Here is a 13,470-nt window from a genome sequence, read left to right as displayed (position 1 = left end):
ACAAGTGTTTGCTGGGCCACACAGAAACAATGAGGAGGCACTGAGAGAAATGTTAACAGACTTAGCCACATCCCTCCCTGTCTACCACACCTAGTTTACATTATAATATAGCTATCTAAGGTGATGCTGTGGCTAAAATTGTAATATTTCCAGAATATCTCACCTGGCTTTAGTACATCTGTATATCAATAGGTGTTCAGAGGTGGAAAGAAATGTGGCTTTAGTGCATTTGCATCATTCCTCAGGGGTGGAGGGAAGTTCATCTCCATATCAATGGTTGATTACCTGGGCAACAGAGGGCTTATCTGTACCTGAAAGGTGAGAGGGAGGGCCGGTTTTGCTTCTGCTGGAGCAGGAAAAAGAGACAGCCTGGGACTGCAGTTTGTAAGCAATTAACAAGTTTTAAACTTTATTTCTCCCTTTGACTGATTTTGGTTTTTAGAGGTATTTTGCCCCTGGATTTCCTCTCCCCAGACTTATACCTGGTGCAGTCAGTAGCATCCCTCTGAACCTGTAATCTGTCATACTGGGTGTGACCTTTGGGAGGACCACCCCTAGAAATGATAGGAACAAGTGGTGCTCGCACGGAGGGATGTGTCTACACTCATGTGGTTGTGGAGACACTACCACCATTGCTGGCCACGCGGACATCAGCCCATGGTCCAAGCCTAAGGCTACTGCTTCTGCCACTGCCGCTGCTTCTGCTGCCAGCTGGAGCCTGGTAACAACTATGGAAAGGAGCAGAGGTCCAGTACATCTTGATAGAGAAGCAACTGGCTGCTGTGTACCACATCTAGTTGGCTATGGAGCCCAAGGCCGGAAAAGCTCTGACCAAGGTAATAACCACCTATCCCATCGCAGAGTGGGTGAGAGACTGGACCCAAAGGCCATGGAGTGGTGTGGCACAGACATCTACCATATATAATGTGACTGACCATTTGCCTTTGGCATCCCCAGGGAATGGTGAAGCAGATGCACTGGCCCAGGTGTGCTGGCTAGAAGGAAAGCCTGCCTCTGATGTAGCCCAATGGTTACATCAGCATTTGTTGCATGCAGGGCAAAAGACAATGTGGGCTGTAGCCTGTTGGTGGGCTTGCCATTGACCTTCTAAGAAGTCAGCCGATCCCAGAAGGAGTGCCCTGCACATTGTGCAGATCAGCAAACATGGCCCATCGCCAGTGATTGAGAGCAATCAAGGCACCCACTTTATTGGACATGTGTTGCAAGGATGGGTGCAGCAATTGGGAATAAAATGGACGTGGCCCTGGACATTTCAACACATGGATCGGTGATGGCTGGCTCTTCTGTCACCTTGGGGAAAAGGCCTGGAAGCTGGCATTCTGTGTATTCCTGGAAAAGCAGCAAAATGCGACCCCAAAATCATGGTTATTTGCTTCTACAGTCCTTGTGTCCTGGATGCACCCTGCTGGCTGCAGCCTCCGTGTGATGGCTGGGATGGACGAGTTTTGGACTTAATCTGCATGGTACTTTGAACCTAGTTGAATCCTCTGGCTTGAAAATTATCATGATTGTGTTGGTGTTGTCAAGAAAAAAAATGCTTAAAGAGAGGCTTGACTTTGTCTAATGTTTGGTAAAAGTTTTGTGAGTAATGTAGCATGGTTGTTAAGAATGAGTAAACAAGTGTAGAAACATATTTTGTGCTTAGTAAGAGATTGTGCTGTAAAGTATATTTACTTAATCTGCATAGAATGAATCCTCTGGCTTGAGGATTAGCACGATTTTATTGCTGTTGCTACTGTATGTCATTAGTTTGGTTGGAAGAGGGGAAACGAGAAAATTGTAAGGCAAGATTTCTGGAGGGGTGACCTGTGGGTAAAACTGTAGTATTTCCAGAATATCTTGCCTTGTTTTAATATATCTGCATAACAATAGCTGTTAAGAGGTAGAAAGAAGTATGGCTTTAGTGCATTTGCATCATCCCTGAGGGGTGGAGAGAAGTTCATCTCTGTATCAGTGGGTAATTGCCTGGGCAACAGAGGGCTTATCTGTACCTGAGAGGTGAGGGGGAGGGCCTGTTTCGCTTCTGCTGGAGCAGGAAAGAGAGACAGCTTAGGACTGCAGTTTGTAAGCAATAAATGGGTTTTAAAACTTTATTTCTCCCTTTGACTGATTTTGGCTTTTAGAGGTATTTTGCCCTGGGATTTCCTCTCCCTGGATTTAGAGATGCTCTCTTTCTGGAGCATGTCCTCCATCTAAATTATTTTTATGCAGTTGTAGGGTCGGAGGTCAAAGTTTATTTCTGAGTCTTTTGGGCCTTTATTGTTTTCAACTCTGAAATAATCTGTGCCCTTGGTTCCTACCCAAGAATGGCAGCCACTACTCAGGGGCAGCAGACCCTTGGGATGCCTACCTCTGCCCAGACCATGTCTGTCTCTATCACTAGCTACTTTCTTTCCATATAGCATTTTCATGTGTTTTGTTGATACTCTACATCACTCCAATGCAGATTATTCCATTTTACAGAAACTCCTGGAGCAAATCTATCCTGAGTGTGCAGCACTGGTGTCATACAGTATACCTACACAGCAGTCTCTTAGTGCAGCTTCCTCTTCATCGCAGGTAGTTTGTGAAGATGCCAATAAATACCACAGGTCATTATTTGAAAATGTAACAAAAATCAGTGTTGAGTAAATTCTGGAATATGGTAGAGTTAGCAGAAACTTCAAACTATTTTTCAAATGTTTTGTGTATAGCAAAGTACATTTTTCAACCAGTACAATTCCCTTAAGTCAATGATTACTGTCAGAAAATTTAATCTATATGTTCTTATTAGTTTTGTTAGGCAGAAAGACAGATATGAGAGGGATGAAAAGAGAGGGGCCCACCAAGAACTCAGGGAGTTAATCAGATAAGGCCAGAGAGTCAGAGATAACTCAGAGGATTAAATGAAGCCACAGTGACTGAGAGTGACGTGAAGGACACAGGCATTTGCCAGATGACAAACATTCCCCAGGTAAAGGTGTCAGTGCACAGCCCATGTCTTCAATCCTCCAACCAGATCAAGCTTCCAAGGCCAAAGAATGTCAGTCAGGGACTTCTCTGCGTGGCCAAAAAATCCCATAAAAAGAACCTCACAGTAAGCATCCTGCCTCTGTCTATCTTGACTCTGGCCCACTCTTCCCTTGCAGTATAATCAAGTAAACCTGCCTTTATCTACCTTGGCTCAAGCCAGCTCCTCCTTTAGAGTGTATTCAAATAAAACTTTCATTCTGCTTCACTACTGTGTCTCTGCTTTTCAATTCATTTTTGCAGTGGGGACAAGACAGAAGAGAACAAACTCTACCCCCAACAGTCTGTACTTGACTCACCAATATATTTAATAGATATTTTGATATCCAGGAATTTTAGTTTCTTTTTACAGGTTCTCTTTAAAACCTATTTTGTCCTGGTGACAGGAAGTTGCCCTTCCCTAAACTCTCATATATTAGAATTTGTTTTGAAACCCTAAACTGAAGAATTTTCTGAATATTACAAAATGAACCATGCAACTCTTAATTAAAATAGCAGCTCTTTTAATTATAGTTAAATGAAATTTTTGCAATATAGCTAAAAGAAACCTAACTGGGAAGTTAACTGGCCAGCAGACTTATTCTTAGTTTTTGCTTAACCTAATCTTAGTTTCCTGTTTTAGCCAAATATTGAATATTCTTCACTAAACCAGGCATAACAATCCTTTTCACTCCCCTGCCTAATGCAGAAGCTATTGTTAAGTGGATGTCTGTGTGGAATGTCGAGCTGTTTAGATAAAGAACAGCCTATGGAAACTTAAAGTAATATTTGGTAATGAGGCAGGGAAGCAGGGCCTCTCAAACCCTCCTGGTGGAAGTGGAAATAGGTACAACACTTGGAAGACTATGTAATTGAATAACAGAAGCCTTACAATTTGGACGCATACTTTCACTTCTGTGAATCTATCCAAATAAACCATGGGGGATTGTAAAAAGTATGCTGTATGAAAACTATTATTAAATCACTAAAAATGATTTTATAGACTACACAGTAGTAGAAGAAAATGACATGGAAAAATGTTCAGATGTTAAGTTTTAAAAAGTTATCAAATGGTACTGCATGATCTCACATAAGTGTACACAGATGTATCAGTAGATCAACAGATCAGTAAATTGATGTCTATAAGTAGATGTAGATATATTTGTAGATGTAAATGTAGACATCAAAAATACACATAACCCTAGAATGCATATATGTATGTGAGCATATCTTTATAACTAGATAAAATGTTAATAAAGATGGGATTTGAGATGATTTAACATTTGTTTTTTCTTCACTATATTTTTCCTTAATAAACATGGAAATTCTTCAATAAATACATGTGTTCCCTTCAATAAACAAGTTTTACTTTATAATATGGAAAAATAAGTGGATGACACTAGGGGAAAAAGACATACAAGCCAATTAATAGACAATACCATACTCACTAAAAAAGAAAAAATTATTGTTCATATTTTTATGTGTTTAGACTTCTCAAGCCGGAATCCTATGAATGTAGTCTCTTGCCCTTTGGCCTTTGTTGCAGGCAGAGCTGTATCTCTGGTGCCATACAGTCCCATGGTCTGGGAATGGAGTTACACCTGCCATCCTAGGCCTCAGGTCGGGAGCAATTGCACTGGCAGCTTCTGATCTCCTTGTACCTCTTGAGGTGTATCTGACTTCCCACACAAATTCTAGCACACTGAGCTACCCATCCTCTGGAACATAATAAAAAGGCATTCAATGGTTTGCTTTAATGTACTCTAAATTCATCTGGGAAACATCTTCAGATTTTTGAAGTGAAGATGAGCCTGATTCCATAAGCAAAATGGCAAGTAAAACGGGAGCCAAGCTGTCAGCCCAATACTCATGCCCAGGTAGCACAGGGAATAGGAAATTTGTTCTGGCATCTGATTCCTTCTTGTTTTATCCATTTAGGACTGCCTCTCCAGTTTAACAACAAAGGAGGAAATGTGGTCACTCCACTAGGGAATATCACCTTAAAGCCATGTATTTCTGATATAATATCCTCTCTGTAGAATGTTAGCTCTCAGGAAGAATGCTTAAAGAAATAAACATGGAAGTGTTCTTTTTCAGTTACAGCAGCATGGGATTCAGCCTGATAATGACAGAAGGCTAAATACTGTGCATGAAAAATATAAGGGCCAATTACTGAATCCATTTTTTTGTGTTATTATTTAGCCTAGAGTATACCCTAAGTTTAGCATAAAGTTCTCATGGAAGGACATTCTTTTTCATTCTTTAATTTTCTTGAATTTGGTTTGTGGGTTTTGTTTCCTACTTTTGAGACTCTCTAACTTAACGCTTGATGCATATAGTCATGAGGCAGCATTTCCTTCTGAACTCAGGAGAAAGCTTAAACCCTTTTGTTAATAGTCCTGCAGTTTCTGATATTTGTTGTCTGTTTACTGTTCACAAACCACCTCACTATGACTGTAGCCACAATCACAACATTCAGAGCATGGAAGACGAATGAAAGTAAATGCAGGCTGTTGAAAGGTTGATTCTGAGTTTCTTCTGCATGTATTTGATACTGAAATCCTGAATTTGTATTTGCACTTCAATTTTTTTTCAGTGTAATGGGCCCCATGATGGAACTAGTCTTCCATTTTTATGAATAAATGTCCCTTTTCCTTCTCAAGAAACAGACTTGTTTGCAGCAAGACTGACGATCACTACTATCACATATCAAAATCTTACACTGGAGATGCACAGAGACCAGGCTTCTCTACAATTTAAAGACATTAAACTGGAATCTTCCATAGTGTCCACATAAGGGATATAGTTTATAAGTCTCATCTTGATAACCATTCACTCTTAATTAGGTCATGGCTCAGCAATGCAAAGGCACAAGTATGAGAGGCAGTACAGGTATCAAGAAACACAACCAAATTTGGCTCTGAGATACATAGACTGACTTAAGCAAAAAGAGTTTGGTTGAAATATACATAGTATGGTGACTCCAATATAGGTTTTTCAAATGAATTGGATTGAAAAATAAATGATTTCTTCTTTCTTTTTTAAATGTTAATTTTCTGGTGGCAATTAAAGAATAATTATAGGGAAGTTCTCTTGAATGGGTAAAAGAAAGATGGTGTGGGCATGATTCAGATCATTCAATATACTTTCCCCTAATGCCCAGATTCAAAAAGACTCCTTGAAAAAAATACTGAGCCAATAAATCATATTCTTGAAGTATTTCCTAGTGTTTAAGTCACCTATTTTCTATTCAAACTAGTAAAATGCAATAAATCATTGATCATTGGTTTAATTTGCTAATGGAAAATCCTATTACGTATGACCTTTTTCACAAACTCAATGTCAAATGCCTCTTTTCTCCTTCTGTCAATATCACAGTTAATCATGTGCTAGCTACAGTGCAGACACAAGCTACTATTACAGAGAGGTGGCAAAGATACAAAGCAGGTTATTATTCAGCAGAGTCTATTTAGTAATACATAACTTACAATGTAATTCACTTGTTTCCCCACAAAGTTACATGACTACTGCAAACACCATAAAACAGGTTCACCTCCAGTCATAAAAGGGAGATTTATTGTATATTTCCTGTTTCAGCTGAGATCTTATTATAGCTCCTACAGGTAGACAAAACAAAGGAGAATTTTAACTTCCTTTAGTAATTGCTCCGACTTGAATGTAGCTACCTGAGAAGGAAATAAGAACAGGCTATGAGTATATTGTACCCACTGGGTGTTCGGGAATCTCTGGTTTGTATTTCTAAGTTGATATTTAATCACTTTGTCTTTTTAAAAAATTATTAATTGTGGGGTTTCTTATCCTAAGAAAAAAATGAACTAACTTACTAAATTTTACATAATACATTGAACTATATCACCAAGGCTAGATTTCCTAAGCCATGTTTTAGGTCCTTTTCTTAGCAATATACACTTGCTTCTTAAACAAATAATAAATAATAATAAGAACCACTTTCCCAAGCACCTCAGTCTAAAATTACAGCTGTATTTGGTTATTTGGATGGGAAATAGGCCGGTTGCTTTTCTTCTAGGCCTCCAAACCTTGCTCCTGAATCCTTTCCATGCACACTACTCATATTTCAAAGAGAAACCCCACTGGGAAGCGGGAAGACCTAACTGTGAGAGAAGGAAGCTATGCTAATTTCCCACCCCCAAAGACACTGGTGAGCATCTGAAATACTTGCAGTTTAGGAGAAAAAAGTCTTCAGTCTAGAGCATTTCAAAGTTCTGTTATTACACTTGGAAGTTTTCAGGCTCTGCTGTCTCACCCCTTCTTTCCCTCTCACCAGTGCCTTGCTTAGCCAAAAAAATAGTGTTGCTGCCTGAGGAGCACAGCCAGGCTGTATGGGACCCACAGTGTCCCTGTGGGAGGCTGGGCGCCTTGTAACTGAGGCGTGGATGGCTGTGGTTCTGGCCGCAGTGCAGCCTGGCCCTCATGTCTGGGGGACCAATGGCCCCTGGAGTGTTCAGGCCACCATTCTGTGTAGTTTTCTGAATTTAGGTCTATTTTACCTCTTGAACTTAAAAGATTACAGAAAAAGGGAGCTGGAAGCTCTGAAAAAAGGAAACAATGTTTTAAATGTTTATACATTTGCTGATGACAAAATAAAAAACTCTTAACCTCTGTTAGTTGAGGAGCTTCTAACGGAGAAGTCTTTCAAGAAGAAAAGGTACATATTAGAAAAAGTCTTTCAAGAAGAAATACAGTACAATGCAACCATCCATTCAACAACTATTTTATGTCATACAGTGCAGTAATTCTTAACCTCTTTACCAGCTTTGAAAATCTGATGAACAATGTGAACTACTTCCCTGGGAAAAACCACACACACATATATATACAAAACTTATGTCACAAACCTCTGCAGTGGCATCCACAGCCCCCGGCTGCTGCTCCTGAGCTGAGAGCCATGGTTTCAATCCCAAGGTGAGAGTTAATGATCTCCCCACTTCACTTACAGCCTTAAGCAGCATGAAAGGACCACCAAGTAAATGCTCACAATCCTGAAGGTACAATTACCAAGTAGCATGATGGAGAAATGTCTTGTTCATCCTTTTGTGCATAACTAGGAACATCAAAGAATAAAGTTTTTGGAAGAAAAATCTTTTATTGGGATGGGGCTCAGGAGTTCTGACAGGTGGGCAATCTTCAAAGAAGGTCACCAATAAGAAGGTATTTGCTAAGTATTTATAAATCCAAGACTTAATCTGCATTCATGTTCTGCAGGCCCAATGTTACTTCCAACATGCCAGGCCAAGGACAACCTATCTGTAGTTTGGTTCAAGCAGGACTCCATCACAAGAATACATTGATGCTGTCACACTGAAAATCACCACTGAATACTTGCATTATAGTCATTCATCTTACAATACTTCTATAAAATAAAATCTGTAGTATTTGTGTATGAGAATTTCACCAAAATGAGTAAATTAAGCAGTATATGAAACCTGACCATTTTCACACTAAGGTAGACCAACATTACCTGATATATTTGTGTAATATTTAACCACGTCCAAAGGAACTGTATATATACTTTTATATTGTGTATTGGAAAGCTCAAATTTGGAGTTCAAATGATTGCCTTTCCTCTAATGAGCCTTGTAACCTCTTCCTGTGGACTCCCGGGCAGCAAGTATACATCTGTTTACATGTAACACTGAAATGGCACAACTTGTATAAATGAATCCAATGTAGTGGAACATAGACCCCCATCCACCATAAATGTGTAGAGAGCTTATTTTACCAATATATGTGTTTATTAGTCACAATCTTAAGGATTGTCACCATCCTCAAGATGGCAAGAAAAAAAGACAACTTTGATTTAGAAAAAGAGGAATTTAGTGAAAGGATATTAATCAGCATATCAATGAATAGCCAGAAGACCAGAAAACCAGACTTGGACAATGGGCTGCCAGAAGCAGTCAAAATCAAGCTATAGAAATGGTCCAGAGAAAAACCCCACTGATACCCTCTAAAACATTAGACAACATGGCTTGCCAGTCCTGGACTCTGGAAACCACAGTTAACAACGCTGCTTTCTCCTGCCCTGGGAAATTGGATGAGTTTAGCCTCTAGCTGACTGTAAGGATTCTTTGGGTCCTTACCTTCTTGCATCACTTAGCTCCCCATTCAAAACCTGGGTTCCATCCGATGGGCCTGAGTTGAGTGCCCCACAAAAAGCTCAAGGGAAAAAAAAAAAAAGCTCAAGGGAAGCTAGGAAAGTAGACTTCTAGAGTAGAAAGTAGCCTTTCATCCACCAAGCCTTAATGGGGAATTCAAATACATAGAAATGGGTTAATTCATAAGACTGCTTAAATTTATAAATAAAACTAAAAAATGGCAGTAAGTTCATGATCATTCACTTACAGTTAATGTTACAACATAATATTTATAAACAGACTAAAAAACTTGATGCCTAACATCTGAAATCATGAAAACATATGTGAAGTCAGTGTTGTGAATTTTTAAGTCACCAATCAATGGCCATCATCCTGATTTGGCAGTACAAAGTCAGATCAATTAGTTTTGTAATTTTCTTTTTTTTCTCTTCCTCAGCTGTTTTAGCTTTTATGCTGAACAACACCTATTTTTTGATTTGGAGAACAGACTGCTTCTGGTAGGGATTTTGTTTTCAAATGGCAGACATGACATCACCAAAATGGCAACATAGGAAGCCCCGAGTCTCCATTACCCCACAAAGATCCACAATTAGCTATTCAAGAACAAAAGCAACTCTGGAGTACACAAGAAACAAGCAACACAGTGGAACAAAAAATCCGAGAATAACCACAGAAAGAGAAGGAAGAACAGCTCATTTTACCTACATCAACCCATACCCAAGCCAGCACTGCTCGCTGCTAAGAGGGAACTCCCCAACAAGAAAGCATTCCCCTCCCGAGGAAAGGAGCTGTGTAGTGAGTGACAAGCTTCCCCAGCCCCGGGGGCACCACAGGAAGGTGTCACTTCAGTTTCACCCCACCTAGAGACTGGCAAAGCTGAGATGTATAGAGATAGATAAGAAGAAGGAAGAAGAGCAAGGGCGGCCAATAGCAGCCATGCAGTGGAAATGATTGACAGTGGTTCACAGTGACCTGCTTTGCAGACACAATCAGTGGATTTCACCACTGAAAAAATTAATGCCAGAATAGCCACTGCAGACCCCCTGCAGATTTCACCAACTTTCAACCCACAGGTATTTGCATTTGCTAACATCAGGTGCCTGAGTCCTTCCTTGTAGACCTCCTCCCTCACCAACTGGGAGCTGAGGAGCCACAGTGACAGCCAGCCCAGGACTCGCAGCTGCATGAGCACAGGATGCCCACCTAGACCCCTATAGCTGACCTCCACCGTCTAGTGTGCACAGGGGCATGCCCCTCCCCAGCTGTGTACTCACACACTGCTAGCCAGAAGCCTGTCACCAGCCTCCAGGGCAGGGCATACACCCAGAGCAGACTATGCAGCCTCAGAGGAGCATAACAACAGCCAGGGCCCCTGCAGATGCTTGTGGGCTCACATTAGACCTTGTCTTCAGGCACTGCCCCACACCGCTGGCACAAACTGCAGCGCACCTCCAGCTGCACACTTGCATGTCCCTGGCCTGGCCCTCATCACTGACCTCCGCTGCTGTACACATACTTCAGAGGAGACTGTGCACCACAGGAAAACACACCAACAGCCAGAGATCCCATGAGGCCATTGTATCTATTCTTGGCCCAGCCCTTGCTGCCTGATCTGGCCCCACCACCACACAGGTGTCCTCATCTGGTCTCATCCACTACACAAGCACCTGCAGCTGGCCCTACAGCCAAGTGTATGCACACAGAGGCCCCAGCCACCATCACTGCCTGCCCTGGTCACTAGCTGCTGGACCTAGAGGTGCCACTAAGGACCCCAAGAGCCCTTACAGCCACTTCAGATGCCCCCCCCCCACTGCTAACCAATGACCATGCAGGTGCTGATACTGTGGGCCCCAGAAGCCTGAGCCAGAGAGGCATCATGCATGCCTGGATCCGGTGCTGTTACACACCCCCACACTTTGTGAATTCTACCAAACATTTAAAGAAAAATTAATGCCAATCCTTCTCTTCTCAAACCCCAGAACACTGAAGAGTAGGGAACACTCCCAAACTCATTTTACAAGGTCAGCATTACATTGATACCAAAGCCAGAAAAGGACAAAAAAACTACAAATCAAATTCCTGATGAATATAGGCACAAGAATTCCCAACAATCAGCAAGCTGAATTCAACAGCACAATAGAAGTTTCATATACTGTGATCAGGAGGGATTTATCTCTAGGATGCAAGGATGGTTCAACATATGCAAACCAAGAAATGTGATACACTCATTTAATAGAATGGAAGGAGACGTAAACCATATGATCATATTAATAGATGCAGAAAAAACATTTTACAAAATATATCCTTTTGTGATAAAAATGCTCAACAAATTGGGTATAGAAGTAACATACCTCAACATAAGAAAGGCTACAGGTAGCATCATACTCAATGGTACAAGGTTGCAAGCTTTTCCTCTAACATCTGGAACAAGACAAGAGTGCCCACTCTTTTGACTCCTATTCAACACAGTAGTTAAACAATCAAGCAGGAAAAAATAAAACTAAAAGGCATACAAATTAGAAAGAAAGAAGTAAAATTGTCTCTGCAGATGTATGATCTTACATACAGAAAATTCTAAACACTTTACTGAGAAACTAGTAGAAATAATCAACAAATCCAATACAGGTGCAGGATACAAAATCAACATACAGAAATCAGTTATGTTTCTATACACTAACAGCAAAAAAATCTGAAGAAAATAAAGAAAATCCCATTATCAGTAGAATCAAAAACAAAAAATACTAGCAATAAATTTAACCAAGGAGACAAAAGATCTATACACTGAGAACTGTAAGTCACTGATGAAAGAAATTGAAGAGAACACAAATAAATGGGAATATGCCCTGTATTCATGGATTGTAAAAATTTGTATTGTTAAAATGTCCATACTACCAAAAGGAATATGTAAATTCAGTGCAATTCCTATCCAATGGCACTTATCCAGTGGCAATCCAAATTCCAATGGCACTTTTCACAGAAATAGAAAAAAACAATCCTAAAATTTGCATGGAACAACCAAAGACCCCAAATAGCCAAACCAATGCTGAGAAAGAACACAGCCAGGTGCATTAAACTTCCTTATTTCAAACTATCCTAGTAAGTTATAGCAATAAAAATAGTATAGTTGGAGCTTAACAATAGACATAAACCAATGGAGCAGAATCAAGATCCCAGAAATAAACTCTCACATATATGGTCAACTAACATTTGACAAGGGAACCAAGAATACTCAATGGGGAATGGATAGTCTCTTCTATTCAGGGTGTTGGGAAAACTGGGTAAGAACATGCAGAATGGAACTGGATGCCTATCCAAATATCATTCAAAATAATTAACTTGAAATGGATTAAAGACTTAAACATAAGACCTGAAACTGTAAAACTCCTAGAAGAAAACAGAGAAAAAGCTCCTTGATGATGGTCTGGGCAATGATTTTTTGCATATGACACCAAGACAAAAAGGAAAAAAAGCAAAAACTAATAGGTGGAACCACATCAAATGAAAAAGCTTCTGCACAGCAAAACAAAAAAATCAACAAAATGAAAGGCAACCTATGGCATGAGAGAAAATATTTGGAAATCTTATTATCTGATAAAGCATTAATATCCAAAATATGTAAAGAAGTCAAACAACTCAATAGTAAAATATATATATATATATATAAATTTAAAAACGGGCAGAGTAACTGAATAGACATCTTTCTAAAGACATACAAATGGCCAACAGGTACATGAAAAGGCTCTCAACTTCACTAATCAGGGAACTGCAAATCAAAACCACAATGAGGTATCACCTCACACCAGTCCAAGTGGCAACTGCCAGAAAGATGAGAGAAGTGTTGGTAAGGATGTAGAGAAAAGGGATATTTTGTGCGTTGTTGGTAGAATGTGAATGGGTACAGCCACTGTGGAAGCTGGTATGAAGAGTCAAAATATGAAAAAAGAACTTCCATATGATCCAGCAATCCTATTTCTGGGCATATAGCTAAAGGAAATTAAAATAGGTTCTTGAAGCAGTCTGTACCCCCACAGTTACTATAGCATTATCCACAATAGCCAAGATAGGGAAACAACCTAAGTGTCTATTAACAGATGAATGGATATGTGGTACATATATACAATGGAATATTATTCAGCCCTGAGAAAGAAATTCTAAGATTTACAACATCAATGAAACTTGCGGGCATTATGTTAAGTGAAATATGTCAAAGAAAGACAAATACTCTATGACTATCACTTATATGTGGAATCTAAAAAAGTCAAAGTCATAGAAACAGAGCAGAAGAGTGGTTTCCAGGAAATGGAGGGAAGGGTGTGAGAGAAAT

Source organism: Manis javanica, chromosome 12, assembly GCF_040802235.1.
Source record: "Manis javanica isolate MJ-LG chromosome 12, MJ_LKY, whole genome shotgun sequence".
Taxonomy (NCBI): domain Eukaryota; kingdom Metazoa; phylum Chordata; class Mammalia; order Pholidota; family Manidae; genus Manis; species Manis javanica.
The sequence above is the reverse complement of the archived record's forward strand: the minus strand, read 5'-3'. Positions refer to the sequence as shown.